The sequence below is a fragment of the Heterodontus francisci genome, chromosome 14 (genome assembly GCF_036365525.1).
Source record: "Heterodontus francisci isolate sHetFra1 chromosome 14, sHetFra1.hap1, whole genome shotgun sequence".
Lineage (NCBI taxonomy): Eukaryota > Metazoa > Chordata > Chondrichthyes > Heterodontiformes > Heterodontidae > Heterodontus > Heterodontus francisci.
In genome coordinates this window covers 82,333,669-82,351,904 of record NC_090384.1, presented here as the reverse complement: position 1 = coordinate 82,351,904, position 18,236 = coordinate 82,333,669, and the positions used below count along the sequence as shown (strand labels likewise).

The window sequence follows — 18,236 nt, the reverse complement described above, 5'->3', positions numbered from 1 at the left end:
AATGTATCATTACTTCTTAGTACTCTTGTAGTTTATGCTCCTATTTATAAAACCCAAAATACTGTTGGCCTTTTTTTTTATAGCTTATATGCTTGCACACGCTTTCAGGGAATTAGGTATTTGAACCTCCAGGTATCTTTGTACATCACGTTTTAACATCTTTTAATTGAGTGTCTAATCCCATTCCTTGTTTTCCCTCCCAAAATGTATTACCTACACAAGAATTGCATCTGTCACCAGTCATTTTGAAGTCTTGTATATTCCTCCATTCTGTTTGCCAAACCCCCTATCTTTGTGATGTGAAGAAATTATGAGATCATATTCCTGTACGTATTAAGAACAAAAATGGACTGAGCACTAGCTCCTGGGGGGACACCACATTCAACCCTGCTCAGAGAAACACCTATTTGCCCTAAAAGCAAAATAGTGGCCATTCATGCGCAGTGTTCAAGGCTGTGCTCCAAGCCTCAGGCCCTAGGTTTTGTTGGTTTATGTTGCTAGGTAACAGGAAACAGACCCCTTCTCCATCCCAGCTTCAGTTTTAGCTTTGCATCCCACTCTATCCCTGCTCCAGCTCCCACTTCTGATTACTCTGCTCCTCTACCCTCCTGGTCCCTCTTCTCTCCTGACTACTATACTCTCTAGCTTTCACCCTGGGCTGCCTATGAATAATATCATGGAGATCTGCATTTCAAAGAACTTTTACTGAAATGACCATTGTAAAATAAGGGAGCAGTTATTTTAATAACAAATTGTACATATGGACCAAGTTTGTATTATACTTATTTGTACAGGAATGTAAAGCATACAGTTATTCTCCAAAGTATTTTGTTCAAATAGGTGTCTCACATCTGCAAAGTTCAAATGAATGGTTTTAATTCTTATTACAAAATGTGTCAGCCTTGGATCAGTAGTAGCAATTGTGCCTCTCACTCCAAAGGTTGTGGGCTCAAGTCCCGTTCCAGAGACTTGATCACGTAATCTAAGCTGACACCTCAGTGCAGTAGTGGGAGAGTACTGTGCTGTCTTTTGGATGAGGTGTCTCCCCCCTCAGATAAAAGATCCCCTGGCACTGTTCTCCCTAGTGCCCTGGCCAATATTTAGTTCTCAACCAATGTCACTAAAACAGATTATATGGTCATCTCATTGATGTTTATGGAACCTTGCTGCATGCAAATTGACTGTTGCGTTTCCAGCATTACTGTTGTGACTAAGCTTTAAAAGTGTCTGTAAAGCACTTTAGGCAGCCTGAGGTTGGGAAAGGTAATTATATAAATATAAGTTGGTTTTTTTTAAAGATATAAAGTGCCATAAGTGCTACATCCACTAATTATGTATTTTTAAAAATGCCTGATCTGGGTCACCCAGATTATGCTGTGCAGCTGAACACTGTATTCACTGCCCCTTTCTAAATTAATCCATGAATCCAGGTGAATTGAGGGAAGATTTTTTCAGATCAGTTATTGCAAAGGTCATCAGTATAATTTACTGCAATTTCTGTTTTGGTCTCACTGGACCTCTATCCATAATAAAAAGAATTTCTAATTTGCAGCACAAGTGATGGTAGACCATTTAACCACATGGGTAAAGTGCATAATTCTAGCAATCTAGGGAGGGAAGAAGTTGAGCACGACAAGTTAGTTTGTTCTCAAACTTAACTAACATTACTTAATGCTAGCTATCACTTGTGTTACGACATGACCGCTCAAGACAAAGCCCCCAATCAAAATATATGATTGTGATTGCAGTCGGAGAAACGCACTGTCAATTCAGTCCCGTCACTCCACAGATCGCCTAACATATCACTTTAAACTTTCCAAATTAAAGAAAACCGCAGCCGAATTGAACCCTCTATTAATCACCGAATGCGGCGAACCAAACCAAGTGTCTTTAGATCAACAAATTAACTGTTTATCAGAAAAAAATAAATTCTTAAATACTACTAAGATAAAAACATTTAAAATAGAAAAATTAGTGACCTTGCAGATTTACACTTCCCAAAGAACAATCCTCTGATTAAAGTCCACCTGCAATCTTCCAGGGTCTGATGAGGCAAGGAAAACAGTCCGACATCATAAGCTTCTAACTTCTCTCTCTTCCAGCGATGACCACGGCAGATCAACAACTCACAACCACTTTCAGTAGAATCAATCTGGCTTTAGAATTTTTAGGGTAAAAGAATAGTCAAAGTTTAAATTCTTCCTTCAGTTTAAATTAACCGAGATCTCTATTCACTTCATTCTGGCCCAGCTGTCTGTCTGCTAGAACAGTGTGTCTCAGTTAAAAAGCCAGTTTAAAAGTTAATCGCAACATTGTATTATCAATCCTCAGTCTCTGAGTGGTTGTATCCAATGGCAACCAAAATGCACCTTCTCGTAACTCCGGAGGCTTGCTTGTTCTTAAAGCAGTACTGATCCTTTGCTGTCTTAAAGACACATCGCATATTTCCTGGGGGGAAAAAAAGACAGTACTGAATGTTTGCTGTCTTAAAGACACCACATATTTCCTGGAAAAAAAAAGACAGGATCATGACACCTCTGCCCCTGGCGGAATGAAATGCCATTCCCGAAATACATTTCATTACAATGTAAAAAATGCAAATTGATAAAAACCACCAAATTTTTTTCCGTTTATACAGATAAACAATTTTCTAAAATGCTAAGACTACAGCAACAAGTTCCACCAGAACGTTTTCGGCTGTAAATCTTATCAAAGCTTGTCCCAATTAGCCCATTTCAAATTTCTAAACATAGTCTTCCAGTTGTTTCGTGTTTTCCTTCCAAGTGTCCCTATTGTCCATCACCTCAGCCAGGTGAACTGCACAGCGAGGAGCACTGACCACTACTGGGTTCGCTGTTCTCTGAGAAGTTTCTCGAGTACCCTTTAACCTGTATGGCATCACTTGATACTGGAAAACCCTGTCTGGTGCAACAAAAGCTGACTTTTTTCTCATCTTGGGGTATCAAAGGAATTTGACAGGATCCCTACAATGCATTTGTCTCTTTAAGACACATGGTGTTGTCCACTCTGTCCATACAGTCCTTTAAATGAGAATTTGGGTAGGAGACTGGCTGCCTTCTTTATAGCAGTTACCTTCTAGAGTCTATGCAAGTTTGAGTCGACCCACCAGGTTTAGGCATCAAGACCACCTGTGAATTCCAGCTGTCCAGACTAGGTTCAACTAAGTTGCCCCTCAGCATGCATTGTACCTCTGCTTCCACTTCCTATCTGTCTGGACCTAAGCGGCAAGGATGTTGTTTTAAAGGAATGGTTCCCCCTATATCTACGTCATGTGTGGCTAAGGTTGTGCATCCCGGCTTATCCCTACAAACCTTTTGAAATGTTGTACAAAGCCTGGTTAGGTCTTCACGTTCTTTTGCTTCTAAGTGTAAAAACCTTTTGTCTCATCTTCCTAGCCATTCTGTATTTACTAATCTGATAGTTGGAAGTTCAATCTGAGAATTTCCTCAGCCTGTTTCTGCCGCATCCTCACTATCCTTTTTCTTCTCAATAGTCCCGATTACCTGACGTACCTGTACTGGCTTATCCTCCTCTCTGCGGTAATACTGCTTTAGCATATTGATGTGACAGCTGGTGGTTCTTCCGGCGATCAGGGGTGTCAATCAATACCCACTCTTTTGATCACTCTATATGGGCCACTGAACCATGCTTTTAATGGTTCTCCCTGTGATGGTAACACTAATACTTAATTCCCTGGTTTTATGGTAGGTTGTGGTTTTCCCACCATTTGACAGGTCGAGCATGTCCTACAAAATTGTCTCTCATCCTTTGTAAGACCTGGCCAGTAATAATGTTGGCTTATGAGTGATTTGGTCTTCTAAATTCCCTGCAAAAGGAATATCGTTTGCTAACCTTAATAATCCTTGTCGATATCTAGGTGATACCACTATCTGTTCATCAACTGTCCAGTCTTCGTCTGCAGGCCGATGAGACGGTCTCCATTTCCTCCTCAAAACCCCGCTTGCCATATAATGGCCTTCTGGAACTCCTTTCACCTCAGCTTCTGACAGAGCCATCTGTGCTATTCAGTATATTTCTGGATCAGCTTGCTGTGCTGCAATGATCGATGTTCTGTTAAATATCTCATTTGGATTATCTAAATCCCCAAATAAGGTTTCAGATACTTGACTATCTACTCATGGTGCTCCTTTTACCTCAGATAATGGATCCTGTTTAGCCATTGCTTGGGTAACTACACATGCATGAAATATTCCCAGAACTTGTTCCTGTAATTGTTCTGTTTCCTTAATTTCACTCTGTTCCTCTGTAATTATTGGAGAAACTGATACATTTGATCCAGTCAAATCATTTCCTAGGAGTAAATCAATTCCCTTTACTGGCAAACTGTGGACAACTCCTGCAGTTACTATCCCAGATATTAAGTTGCTCTCTAGGCGTACTTTATATAAAGGTACGGGTATATACTCCCCGCCAATTCCATTAGCTAAAACTTTAGCATTCATGGCGCTGTCTGGTGGAAACCTTATATCTTTCCCAGCAAGACTGTTTGGGTTGCTCCTGTATCCCTGAGTACAATGATAGGTTTTCCTGCCTCACTTACAGGATATGGAGTTACTCTCCCCTTTGACAGAAATTCATTATAACAGGTATTTTATTCTTAACCTCTGTACTCCTTTTAGTTATAGTATCTGGTTTCACAGCTGTCGTTAAAGCTATAGCTTGGTCTGCTATACTTCAGTCAGAGTCTTTTCCTCTGCACTAGCTTTGCGTACCCCAACAAGTCCTATGATTTTTACCTCGCAATTTCCAGCACTCTGAACGCAGATGACCCGTTTTGTGGCAATGATAACACTTTGGCTTGCGAACCTCATTTCTACCCTCAGCACCTTCCTTTCTGACCTGAGGAGGTGATCCTGGGGCATTCCCAGCTGTTCCTTCTTGTCCCCGGCTACTTGCCTTCCTTTCACTCTCCCAATTTCTATCCTTCTCGGGTTTATGGGGGTGATGGACAAAATAGGTTGGCTTATTCACAAGGTCGAAATCATCAGCAATTTCCTTTGCTTGCCTAGCTTTCAGAACTTTCAGGTTATCTATATGAGTTCTCGCTACTGAAGGAATGGAGTTTTTAAATTCGTCTAAGAGAATCTATTCTCAAAGGTTCTCATGTGGTTTCCATCTTAAATGCCTGTATCCAGTGGTCAAAAATAATATGCTTCGCCCTCTCAAATTCTGAATATGTCTGCCCAGCCAATCTCCGTAAGTTCCTAAACTTCTGACGGTAAGCTTCAGGGACTAACTCATAAACAACGAGAATAGCCTTTTTTGCCATCTCATAATCTGCAGAAACCTCTTCAGAAAGCATGGCTAAAACTTCGTGAGCTCTGCCTACCAACCTGCCCTGCATAAGAGTGTCCAATTTTCTTTGGATCATTTCAACTGTTTGGCTTTTTTTTTTCAAAAGATATGAAAAATGCCTCTATGTCCCTTTTCTCGAACTTACGAAGAGCCTGTATAAACTTAAACAACTTTTGGCTGGATCTTGGGCTAAATTCAGATTCTTCCTGACCTGAATTTTCCCTGGTTTTAAGACTGCCCCTTTGTCTTAGTTCCATCTCTTATAACTTAAATTCCCTCTCTTCTCTTTCACTTTCTGTCTGAAGTTCAAGTTTTCTTATTGCTATTGCTTTTTCTTTTTCCCTCTCTCTTTTTCCAATTCAAGTTTTCTTAATTCTTTTTCTGCCTCAAGTTTTTTTTGTTTCTAACAGAATCCTAGCCAATACCACTGCATCACTCTTGGACCTGCTACCTTCTTGTTCCTCGTATTCCCGCTCATCATCATCATCTACTAATTCCAGATGTTCAGCTGTTATGTCAATTATCTCTGCTTTTTTGCCACCTAATTTCAATTCCAACCCCAATTTTGCTGCCAATTCTTTTAATTTATTCTTAGTTAAAGTTATCAAGTCACTCGGGGAAACGTTCTGCTTTCCCAAAAACTCTGCTGCAATCACTAATGCCATTACAATGGTATAGACTGTACCTTATTATGCAAGAGACCTGGTTGTTTTATTTTCTTTATAATTGGCGTGAGATTTAGATCCCAACAATCGAGTTTCCAATTCAGAGAAATTAAATATGATGCCAGATGCAAGACCCCAATTTAAACATGTTATCCCAGAGACAAGTAATTAATGATTCCAAATGCGAGCCCTTCAATTAGTCTGATTCTGATCCCAGATGCGAGCAACTTAATTAAAATATGATTCAGTCGCGAGCGAGCCCCCAATTAATATGTTACGACATGACTGCTCAAGACAAAGCCCCCAAACAAAATATGATTCTGATTGCAGTGGGAGCAACGCACTGTCAATTCAGTCCCAACACTCCACAGATATCACATATCACTTTAAACTTTCCAAATGAAAGAAAGCCACAGCCGAATTGAATCATCTATTAACCCCCGAATGAGGCGAACCAAACCAGGTGTCTTTAGATCAACAAGTTAACAGTTTATTGGAAAAAAACTAAATTCTTAAACACTACTAAGAGAAAAACAACATTTAAAATAGAAAAATTAGTGTCCTTGCAGATTTACACTTCCTGAAGAACAATCCTCTTATTAAAGTCCACTTGCAATCTTCCAAGGTCCAATGAGGAAAGGAAAACAGTCCGACATCGTAAGCTTCAAACTTCTCTTTCTTCCAGTGATGGCCACAGCAGATCAACAACTCGGAACCACTTTCAATAGAATCAATCTGGCTTTAGAATTTTTAGGGTTAAAAAATATTCAGAGTTTAAATTCGTCCTTCAGTTTAAATTAACCGAGATCTATGTTCAGTTCATGCTGGCCCAGCTGTCTGTATGTTAGAACAGTGTGTCTCAGATAAAAAGCCAGTTTAAAATTTAATCGCAACATTGTATATCGATCCTCAGTCTCTGAGTGGTTGTATCCAAGGCAACCAGGATGCACCTTCTGAAACTGGTTGGTTCCATTTCTGTATGGTTGTATCCAACGGCAACCAAAATGTTCCTTCTCGGTAACTCCTAAGGCTTGCTTGTTCTTAAAGCAGTACTGATCCTTTGCTGTCTTAAAGACACACCGCATATTTCCTGGAAAGAAAAAAGACAGGATCATGACACTTGCTAACTGCCAATATGTTATCCAATCTAATTCATCATTTGCAAAGCATGTCAGTTGTTTTAAAGAATGAAAAACACTTTTTTGATTCCAAAGGATGATTTGTTGTACAGAGGTAGGCCTTCTACAGCAAATGTTACTCAACGTCCAAATTTCAATTTGTATTGATGGCAAAACTTGTAGGAGTCACGTAAGTGTTCCTAGTGATAGTGGTGAAAATTAGAATGGTCTGTTTTGAACTGATCAGCTTTCTTCTGATTCTGCATGCTTGTAACAGCAGAGTATGAAGTAATCATTTTTAATTGTTATGTATGAGTTCATGGGTGGTTAGGGTGTTTTGGGTGTGTTTATAAATGTGGTCAGCATGGTATGTCTGTTCCCTGACATCAGCTATCATTTCAATGTTTGGGGACCTATGGCCCTACTGTTAAGCTTAAGTCCCAGTCTGCTAGAACTACTTTACTTGAAGTTGGGAACTTATTCCTAAGATAGCAATTTTTTTTCTCTTTAAGTTCCTGTTGAATACAGTTACAAAAGCGGTTTCAGGAGTCCTAACAAGGAGATTCTATGATTTCAAACTTATCCTTGGCCATGCTTCATCATATAATTTGTAAAGAGCTAATGTAGTAAAAATTGAGCACTTTCTCACCACCACCTCATGCTTTCTGTTCCCTCTCCTTTTCCCCCCTCTCCATCTATGACATGTAACGGACTTAGAACTGTAAATTTAGCCACATATATGAAGTTGTCAGAATGCTTTCTGAATCTGCATGGATATTATCTATCAGTGTTGTCAGTATAACACTCCTGTCAGATATACCAGTATAAACCAGTTGACTGCATAAATTATACAAAGTGCTACAATGGCAGACAGAACCAAAAGGAGCATAAGTTTGCAGGAACCTAGTTTTGGATTGAATTTGGTGTATAGAAAGGCACAAGGTAGCTGTTGCATAGATTTGCTGCTTGGAGAAAGATGTGTTACTACAAAGATGGTAGGGCTAAAATATTGATGCACTCTAAACGTACACTTGCAAAGATCTAATGTAATTACTGCAAGAAAGTGGCAAAGATTTTAATTGATCACAGCTGTATAATTCTGATATAGGCAAGTATACTGCCTTTACCACTTTTAATGACATGAAAGTAGCTTAACTTGTGCCTCTCCGCACACTGAAACTAGGATATTTGTGAGAGCCTCTAGTAGATAGTGTCACACGGGAGCCTGTAGTAATGCTCCCACCCAGGTACAAGATGTGTGTTTAAAAGTATCTGAGTGGTCCCATGAGACAGCCTGGGTAATATTAAAAGTTGGTGTGGTAACATTTCAATGTTATGAGAAGTGTCCCTCCTGCCACTTGTAACTTTTAATTTGTAAAGTTAAAATTATCTGCTTGGGCACCTGAGCCTTGTGTTTGCATCCAGTCTCACTGTGCAACTTACAGTGAGGTGCAGCAGGTATTGTAACTACTGGTGGCACAACTTACTAAAACTATTGTGGTATGAAACTATGAATCTATGGTAAATAGTCTTTTGTGATCTGTTCCTATTGGGAAGAGATGAGTGGTAAAACTTGGTTTATTTGCACAAAATATCACATGGTTTGATGCTTCCTTATGGTGACTTTAATAGTTAATATCAGTTTCAGGTATGGGTAGGCAGCAGAAAAGTGATAGTTTATGTTGGCTGCCTAATGTATTTTCTTGCAGTAGTTGTTAGCTAGTAGAAAAGACAACCAGTGTTTGCTCATGGTGACATGGCACAGCAGGAATAGCACATCTTGAATGGCAATAAGGAATCAATTTTTAAGGTTTAATAAACTACCGCTTGAGTTATAATCCCATCATCCAATGTGTGGAAAATAATTGCTTGGTCTCGAAACCTGCTACCATCACTTACCCCTTTTGTAAGTCATCTATAAAAACCTGACCAAAGGTATACTTCTGGTGGTGGATTCCTGAATCTGTATTTCAGTCAGCAGTAACTGCAAGAGAAATTACATCCTGTGCAGCTTTAGTGAAGTTTCAGTACATTCTACAGATTAGATTTGGATTTAACTGAGTGGCAAGCAACTTGGGCTGCTGAAATCTTACAAATCAGAGAGAGCTGTTTATTTGGACCTTTTCCTTACCTGAACAAGTGCACTGAGATCTCTGCAGTTTCCAAGCTCAGACCCTTATTGCTTGTTTTGAACACACTCTGAATCTTAAATTCTTAGTTTCCTGGCTACACTTCACTTGAATTCTGTAAATATGTTTTTGTGTTGCATTACCCAGATGACAGCACATCTCCTTTAAAAGATTGACGTCATCACATCAATTTAGAACAAAGAAGTTGTTTTTGATGGAGATGTCACAGAAAGGGAACATAAGCCCTTACTATAATCCAGGTCTGGTTAAAGATAATTGACCTGAAACATTAACTCTGTTTTTCTCTCCATAGATACTACCTACCTGAACTGCTGAGTATTTCCAGTATTTTCTGTTTTTATTTCAGATTTCCAGCCTTTGCGGTATTTTGCTTTTGTCTAATCCAGTTTAGTTGTATAGCTCAAGGTAGCCCTTTATGACCATTCTTAGAATCCACCTTATGCCAAGCTTTTGCTCATTCCTCCTAGTGTTTAATTCTGTGGCTTAGTATACATTTTCCTTGGTTCTGTGAAGTGCCAAGATTCCAATTTTTTGCTGGTGCATTATTGCTATAACCAGTATGCAGACCATTTAGAGAAATTTGGATTATAGAATAATTATAAGCAAGCTGCTCTTCAGAAGACTCCTAGGAATAGGGAAAAGTTCCCTGAAATGACCAAAAACAGTGCGTATATCCCCATGGGATTCAGCATTACAAACAGATGCCAAAAGGTAACTCATCCTGGCAAATGTCGCAGACTGAGAAAAAGTTGGATTTATGTATACTTTTGGTCAAGCCTTATAAGAAAAATAGTGATGGGAAGCAAGGCTGGGTTATATTTTTTGGACAGATGTGAAATATCTCTGCATTAAATTTGTGTATTGTCTGGCCATACCTTCAGTTGCACCAACAGCAGCTTATCTTTTTTTATTTTTATTTATTTATTTTATTTATTTGGAGATACAGCACTGAAACAGGCCCTTCGGCCCACCGAGTCTGTGCCGACCATCAACCACCCATTTATACTAATCCTACATTAACCCTATATTCCCTACCACATCTGCACCATTCTCCTACCACCTAACTACACTAGGGGCAATTTACAATGGCCAATTTACCTATCAACCTGCAAGTCTTTGTCTGTGGGAGGAAACCGGAGCACAAGGCGGAAAACCACTTGGTCACAGGGAGAATTTGCAAACTCCATGCTGGAAATCTGAAATAAAAACAAAGTGCTGGAAATACTCAGCAGGTCTGGCAGCATCTGTGGAGAGAGAAACAAAATTAACACTTCAGGTCTGTGACCTTTCATCAGAACTGAAGTGACCTGAAAGTCACTCCATTCTATCAAACTGCTACAAAGAATAAGAACAAAACCTGCCTGACACAGTCATAGGATCATACCTATCAGGAAAGGTTTAAGACTCCCAGTCACCATCTCCAACAGGACAGATTCACCAGAGGTGGGGGCACAGTGGTATGCAGTCATGTGGGACTGGCCCAGGGAATTCTCAACCTTGACTCTGAACCCAACGAAATCTCATAGCTCAGGTCAAACATGGGGACAAGAAAACCTTCTGCTGATTATCACCACCCTCAGCTGATGGATCAGTACTCCTCCATGTAGTGACTAGCGGAACATCCCAAAGTGCTGCACAGAGGGGTAAGGAGGGAGAAAAGAATACTGAACCAAGTGAGTTATTAGATAGGGTGACCAAAAGCTTGGCCAAAGAAGTAGGTCTTAAAAGAGGAGTAGGAAGTATACAGGGAAGGAGGGAATTCCAGCTGATGGCATGCTGCCAACAGAGGGATACGGGGAGAGGAAGATGCACAGAGAGTTTGAGTGAGTTGAGTTTGTTGTAGCACTGGAGGATGTTGCAAAGTAGGGATGGATGGGGAAAGATCAAGGAGGTAAATTAAACACATGGGTTAGAATTTTTAAATTTATGGGGTTGGTGGATTGAGCCAATGTAGAACAGTGAGAACAGGATTGATGGGTGAGTGAAACTTGTTGAGGGCTAAGATATGTGCAACATAGTTTTGGATAAACTGAAATTTTGAAGGATGGAAGACTATCAGCATATTGGAATAATCTGGAGGTGACAAATGCATGGATGAAGATTTAGGTGGCGGAGGTATGTGATGCTATAGAGGTGAAAGTCAGCAGTCTTTGTTATGGAGAAGATATGGTGTCATCATCATAGCCCGTCACTGTTGGATCTGGTGTTGTCATTTATCTCAAATAGTTACTCGGGTGTACAGAATATTAACAAGGGTGCTGCGTCAGGTAGTATTGAGGTCGGGTCAGCAGATACAACTCCCAACCCTTTCCCGTTGGATTGCATTATCATGAAAAAAGCTTAAAACAATTAAGTCAAGAAAATTAAGAGTTGTGGTTTTATTGTAGGGATAAAGGCTACTCACTATGCTAAACTTTGCAGTTTCAAATGATTAGTTTAATGAAAAATATTGTGCTCCAAATAAACCTGTTAGAGCGGTATAGTTGCACCATAGTTAGAGATAATGCCTTTGGTTCGAGGAACAGGTTGTATGGTTACGGCCATTATTCCATCGTTGTCTCTGGCGCATTCTAGGTATATCCTGGCAGGACAAAATCACAAATGTGGCAGTCCTCACAAAGGCAGAACTTCCCAAGTGTGTTGGCGCTAATCAAACAGAGGCAGCTTCGGTGGATCGGACACATCACAGAATGAAAGACGGCCACATGTCCATGGACCTTCTGTATGGTGAGGTAGTCAGGGCCAGACGACCAGTGGAGCGCCCTAAGCTCCACTTCAAGGATGCTTGCTTGCATGACGTGACGGCCCTAAAAGTTGACTGTCGTAGCTAGCGAAAGAAGGAAAGGCGACGTATCCTGTGTACTGGTGTGCACTTCCACGACAACCAGTTGCTGCAGCAGGTTGGCAACAGGCACAACGTCAAAAACAACAACTCACAGTGTCACTTGGCAGCTTCATGTGTGGCACTTGTGGCAGAATGTGTCTCTCCAGGATTGGCCTTCACAGCCATTAGCAAAGGTGCACCAAGAGAAGACACCCCATCTAAATGGATTGTTTGCTACATGTACATTATCTTTGATGGAAGGATGCCAACTTTATATGAGACAGTAATGTATTTTGAATGTGCAATTAGAAGCTATTTTTATCACGAGAATCAATAGCTGAAAAAGTTGTCTTAATTCTATGCATCTATTTATCACAATATCTGTTATGAAAGACAAGCATTTATATGTAAATTCCTTATTTTTGTATTGCAAGCGGGAATCTGTTGTTTTTCCGTGAAATTAATATGGTTCACCATTTTTATATTTTCTTTTCGCACATGCTTATACATAATTCATACAGATTAACATATAAAACCTGAACATGCATATACTGGAGAGACACAGAAAAAAAAAATGCAAAAAATAAGTCAAAATGTGATTGATTTTTTCTATTAATAAATTGAATTCATGTATTTTATTTATGTATGCAAATTATGCATTCGGTTTAGAAAGGCCGAATTATCATCATGCAGCTCCCAATTTTTTTTTTATTTTAGGCAATTTTTTTAGTAAAGGCTCCTCAGGTAAAAAAAGGTTGCCGACCCCTAGCCTCTGCTCTCCACATTCGCAATTTCACATCTGGGGTTGTTTCTCAGCTTCCTCTTGGTCATATTGTCACTAGTATTTACCACTCCAGTTCTCCTTCGATTTAGAATGCACAAGTGTTTTGTTCAGTGTCTGGAGGGAGTTGTTCTCCCAGATCATCGGCATTTCCTGCTATTTTGTTACTGTGGGGCATTCCATAGTGCTATTTTGGGGTAAAAGGTTTTCAGTGGAAAAGTTCTTTCTGGACTTCAGCCACTTGGATGATGGACTATATCAACATAATGGGTGTCTAGGCTTAGACATCTGTTTCTTTCTCTCCTGTTTCCTGAAGGCACTGTGTCTCACTGGCGGTGCAATCCCCAAAAGGCAGTATGGCAGCCTTGTGGAGGTCTTGACAGGATTGATTGATTTCAGTATCAATTTTGTATGCACGGCTCTGCAGTCGAGTGACACAGGGCACGACTAGTTGCTCAGAGTGTTTTTGGGTCAGCTTCCATTTTAGGTTGGACAGTTTCTGGGTATACAGTTCCTAGAGTTGATCTTTTATAGCTTCTTCATATGCTCTTTGAACATCAGTTTTCAGCCTTCAGCAACCTCAATGTGCACCGTATACTCTTGGTGTTCAGTATTGTGATGGAACTTTAAAGCTAGTTATGTGAAAGTATATGTGGATGCTATCACCACAGGGCAGTAGATGAGGAAGAGGAGGGCACCAAGGATGGGTTTATGGGGTAACCTCAAGGTGACCATACAAATGTGAAAAGAGAAGCCATTGGTTGAGATGCTCAGACTATGATCATGTAGGTAAGATTGGGCCAAGTGAGGGCAGTCTCATTAATTAAGCAGTTGGAATGTGTTGGTCCCTGGTGTGGTTGACTGCATCAGAGGATACCAAGAGGGTAAGGAGAAATAATGCATCTTGGTTATAGTCACAGGGGACGTTCATAGCGTTGATCTGGATTGTTTCTGAGCTTGAGACGGAGCTGAAACCTGATTGAAGGGATTGAAAAGTTGCAGGAAAGATGGGCATGCGACTGGTATATAATAGCATATTCAAGAGCTTTAGAGAGGAAAGGGAGCTTGGAGATGGAGGCGATAGTTTGCAAGAACAAAGTGGTTGAAGATGGGGCTTTTGAAGAAGATGGTGATGGTAGTTTAAAAAGGTCAGGGCAATCAGTGCCTGAGCATTACAACAGTAACGACTCTTCAAAAGTACTTAATTTGTTGTAAAGCACTTTGGAAGGTCCTGAGGTTCTGAAAGATGCAATATAAATGGAAGTCCTTATGAGCAATGTAAGGTAGGTTGCAGGTGGATTATGGACTGAAAAGGAAAAATTTGATAAATATCCTTGCACTGCCCCCCTAACCCCCCCCCACCCCGGGCATGTAATTTTATCCAATTACCCTTAATCCTTTCAAGGTGAGGTACACTTCCACAGTTGCTAAAAGCCCTTTGCTACTTGAAGGTTGAGATAATGTAATTAACCCACTGGTATTATCTGTAATTCTTTTTAAAACCACAAGTTAATTTCATCATCATCATTGTGAATACACTTCCAAGTAAAGTGCTCTTGGCGCAATGTCCCATTCTAAATAATGACAAGTTTGCCCTTGTCATTTGGGATTATTTTCAGTGGGAAATCAAAATAACACCACCCATCTGCTGAGAAATAAATGCAAGGTAATGAGCTGTATTTCTTCTTTTCCAAGGCTAACATGGGTGACAAAACAGCACTAGATAGTTTTTTCAGTTAAAACATTTCTGTTAAGCTTTCTTTATATTGTGCCTTTCACAACCTCAGCATGTCCCAAAGCACTTTACAGCCAAGAAAGTACTTTTTGAAGTGCAGTAATTGTCATAATATAGGAAACGCAGCAACAAAATTGCACACAGCAAGATCCCATAAAGAACAATGCTGTGACCAGACAATCTGTTTTAGTGACTGTGGTTGAGGGCTAAATATTGGCAGAATACCAGAGGAAATAGCACCATGGGATTTTTTACATCCATCTGTTGGGGGCAGGCAAGCTCCCACAAGTGGTAATGTGATAAGATTTTTTTTAGTGATGTTTATTGAGGGACAAATATGGACCAGGACACTGGGGGTGACTGCCCTGCTGTCCTTCGAAATAGTGCCATAGGAACTTTTATGCCCACCTGAGAGCGCAGATGGGGCTTCGGTTTAAATCTCATCTGAAAGGCAGCACCTCCAACAGTGCAGTTCTCCTTCAGTACTGTATTGGAGTGTCAACCTAGATTTTTGTGCTCAAGTGTCTGGAATGCAACTTGAATTCACAGCCATTTGACTCGGAGGCAAGACTGCTACCCACTGAGCTGCTGCTGATGTGTACTGCCGAGTAAATTGTCTGAGGGGGGGGCCCTTCCTTTTATGTTAGTGGAGGCCAGCTTAATCATACATCTTTTATAGTTATCAAATGGAGGTTCCCTCCCTCCACTCCTGCACCCCATCCAATCATTTTAGTTTCCTAAAGTTGCGTGCCTGTGCGAAATGTTTGCAGAGGCAAGACATGAGTATTTGTTAGCACTTCGTTGCCAGATCCATTTCAGGCAATGGAAACGATGCCTTTGATCTTCAGGGCGGTGGAAGGAATTCAGTCAACAAGGTAGACAGGTAACTTTCAGCCATCATTCGGCAGGGCTGTGTTATCAAACACTTCATTTGATTTCTATTGTTCAGATTTGGTTTGTAGCATGCTATGATTTTGTTTGTGAGGGTCTGGGCAATTACTTTGTGTTGGATAGATTTTCCATTGTGCCGAGTAAGGTGTTTTTTTAAAATCTGCAAAAGCATTGGTGTTTTTATCCTGACTTTCTTTTGCAGTTTTTAATTTTCACTTCTCTTCTGCCCTTCATCCCTCAAAGCTTTGATGCCCTGCTGGGTATAGTTCCACAGAATCTGGTACCTTTTAACCTGAGTGGTCATTATTCACTATGGACATTGGCAGAGTACTCAATAGTAGGGGTAGAACAGCAGACCATAACCCTGTTCTTTTCTTTTTCTTTTGGGCCTCCTTATCTCGAGAGACAATGGATAAGCGCCTGGAGGTGGTCAGTGGTTTGTGAAGCAGCGCCTGGAGTGGCTATAAAGGCCAATTCTAGAGTGACAGGCTCTTCCACAGGTGCTGCAGAGAAATTTGTTTGTCGGGGCTGTTGCACAGTTGGCTCTCCCCTTGCGCCTCTGTCGTTTTTCCTGCCAACTACTAAATCTCTTCGACTCGCCACATTTTAGCCTTGTCTTTATGGCTGCCCGCCAGCTCTGGCGAATGCTGGCAACTGACTCCCACGACTTGTGATCAATGTCACAGGATTTCATGTCACGTTTGCAGACGTCTTTAAAGCGGAGACGTGGACGGCCGGTGGGTCTGATACCAGTGGCGAGTTCGCTGTACAATGTGTCTTTGGGGATCCTGCCATCTTCCATGCGGCTCACATGGCCAAGCCATCTCAAGCGCCGCTGACTCAGTAGTGTGTACAAGCTGGGGATGTTGGCCGCCTCGAGGACTTCTGTGTTGGAGATACGGTCCTGCCACCTGATGCCAAGTATTCTCCGGAGGCAGCGAAGATGGAATGAATTGAGACGTCGCTCTTGGCTGACATACGTTGTCCAGGCCTCGCTGCCATAGAGCAAGGTACTGAGGACACAGGCCTGATACACTCGGACTTTTGTGTTCCGTGTCAGTGCACCATTTTCCCACACTCTCTTGGCCAGTCTGGACATAGCAGTGGAAGCCTTTCCCATGCGCTTGTTGATTTCTGCATCTAGAGACAGGTTACTGGTGATAGTTGAGCCTAGGTAGGTGAACTCTTGAACCACTTCTAGAGCGTGGTCGCCAATATTGATGGATGGAGCATTTCTGACGTCCTGCCCCATGATGTTCGTTTTCTTGAGGCTGATGGTTAGGCCAAATTCATTGCAGGCAGCCGCAAACCTGTCGATGAGACTCTGCAGGCACTCTTCAGTGTGAGATGTTAAAGCAGCATCGTCAGCAAAGGGGAGTTCCCTGATGAGGACTTTCCGTACTTTGGACTTCGCTCTTAGACGGGCAAGGTTGAACAACCTGCCCCCTGATCTTGTGTGGAGGAAAATTCCTTCTTCAGAGGACCTGAACGCATGTGAAAGCAGCAGGAAGAAGAAAATCCCAAAAAGTGTGGGTGCGAGAACACAGCCCTGTTTCATGCCACTCAGGATAGGTCCACTACTGATAGTTACATACTTGGCACTTCCAGCAACAAATAGGAGTGGAACCCTTGCTGACTTCGTTCTCTCAGCTTATGCCCTGCCACCCCACTATTTTCATGGCCTTTTTTTTTTTAATCGTTCATAGGATGTGGGCAGCACTGGCAAGGCCAGCATTTATTGCCCATCCCTAACTGCCCTTGAGAAGGTGGTGGTGGTGAGCTGCCATCTTGAACCACTGCGGTCCAGGTGGTGAAGATATGCCCACAGTGCTGTTGGATAAGGAGTTCCAGAATTTTAATCCAGTGATGATGACAACCCCTAGATCTGGTCTGTGCAGTGTAGTTACTTATTGAATAAGTATTAACACAATAAATGATTTATAGAATGCTGAGAAGGATAAAGGAACAGAGGGACCTTGGAATGCATGTCCACAGATCCCTTTTGTGTATTTTTTTTCTTGTCTGATTATCCAATTTAAATCGTTTTTTAAGAAGTAAACTGAACATGCAAACTATTAACAGTAATCCAGTTGGATAACTAGGATACCAATTGAAGATATAATCATGCAGAATTGGAGGTTAGAAAAAGTATCTTTGTACAAAGGGTGGTTAGAATTTGTTAAATCAGATCCCATAGATATTTGTAGAAGAAAATTAAACAGTTGCTTGAAACAGAGAAAATTAAAGGGAATGGATGGTGAATAAATCTGTCACTGTGTCCTAACATTCAATGTAGAATCTCAAGCAGTCTTTAGATAACAGTGTTATGTTTCAGTATATTAACCTATCCCTGCTTGTTTTCCAGATTAGTAATGTGCTTTGTAGGGAGTAGCACAAGATATTTAAAGCTCATTAAGTCCATTCAGATGAGTCAATTGCATTAAAATTTTGTGTGAAAGACAGCAGTTTCTGTTGGCAGTATGCTGTTGTGTCTTTTTTAATAATGAGCTTAAGTCACAGGTTGGACTGAAAATCACTTTTGGGCAATTGAAAGAGTTCCCGTACTATTGATTCTGAGTTAATTAGAGGCAATGGCCTCCGTTAACCCTCCCTACCCCCATGCCAGATGGGAGTGGGTCATGGGTTAAAAGTTAAAAAGGGGAATGCAACCCTAACCCACCGCACAGGTGCATGTTGCCAATTTATAGGAGGGGTTCTTGTGAAGTCCGACTGTC

At 41.0% G+C, this 18,236-nt stretch overlaps 1 protein-coding gene across 1 annotated transcript in view; it reads left to right on the top strand.

Annotated features, from left to right (window-relative positions):
- lgr4 (leucine-rich repeat containing G protein-coupled receptor 4) overlaps positions 1 to 18,236 on the top strand; it is a 183,217-nt gene that overhangs the window by 122,352 nt on the left and 42,629 nt on the right. The gene's annotated exons all lie outside the window — the stretch shown is intronic.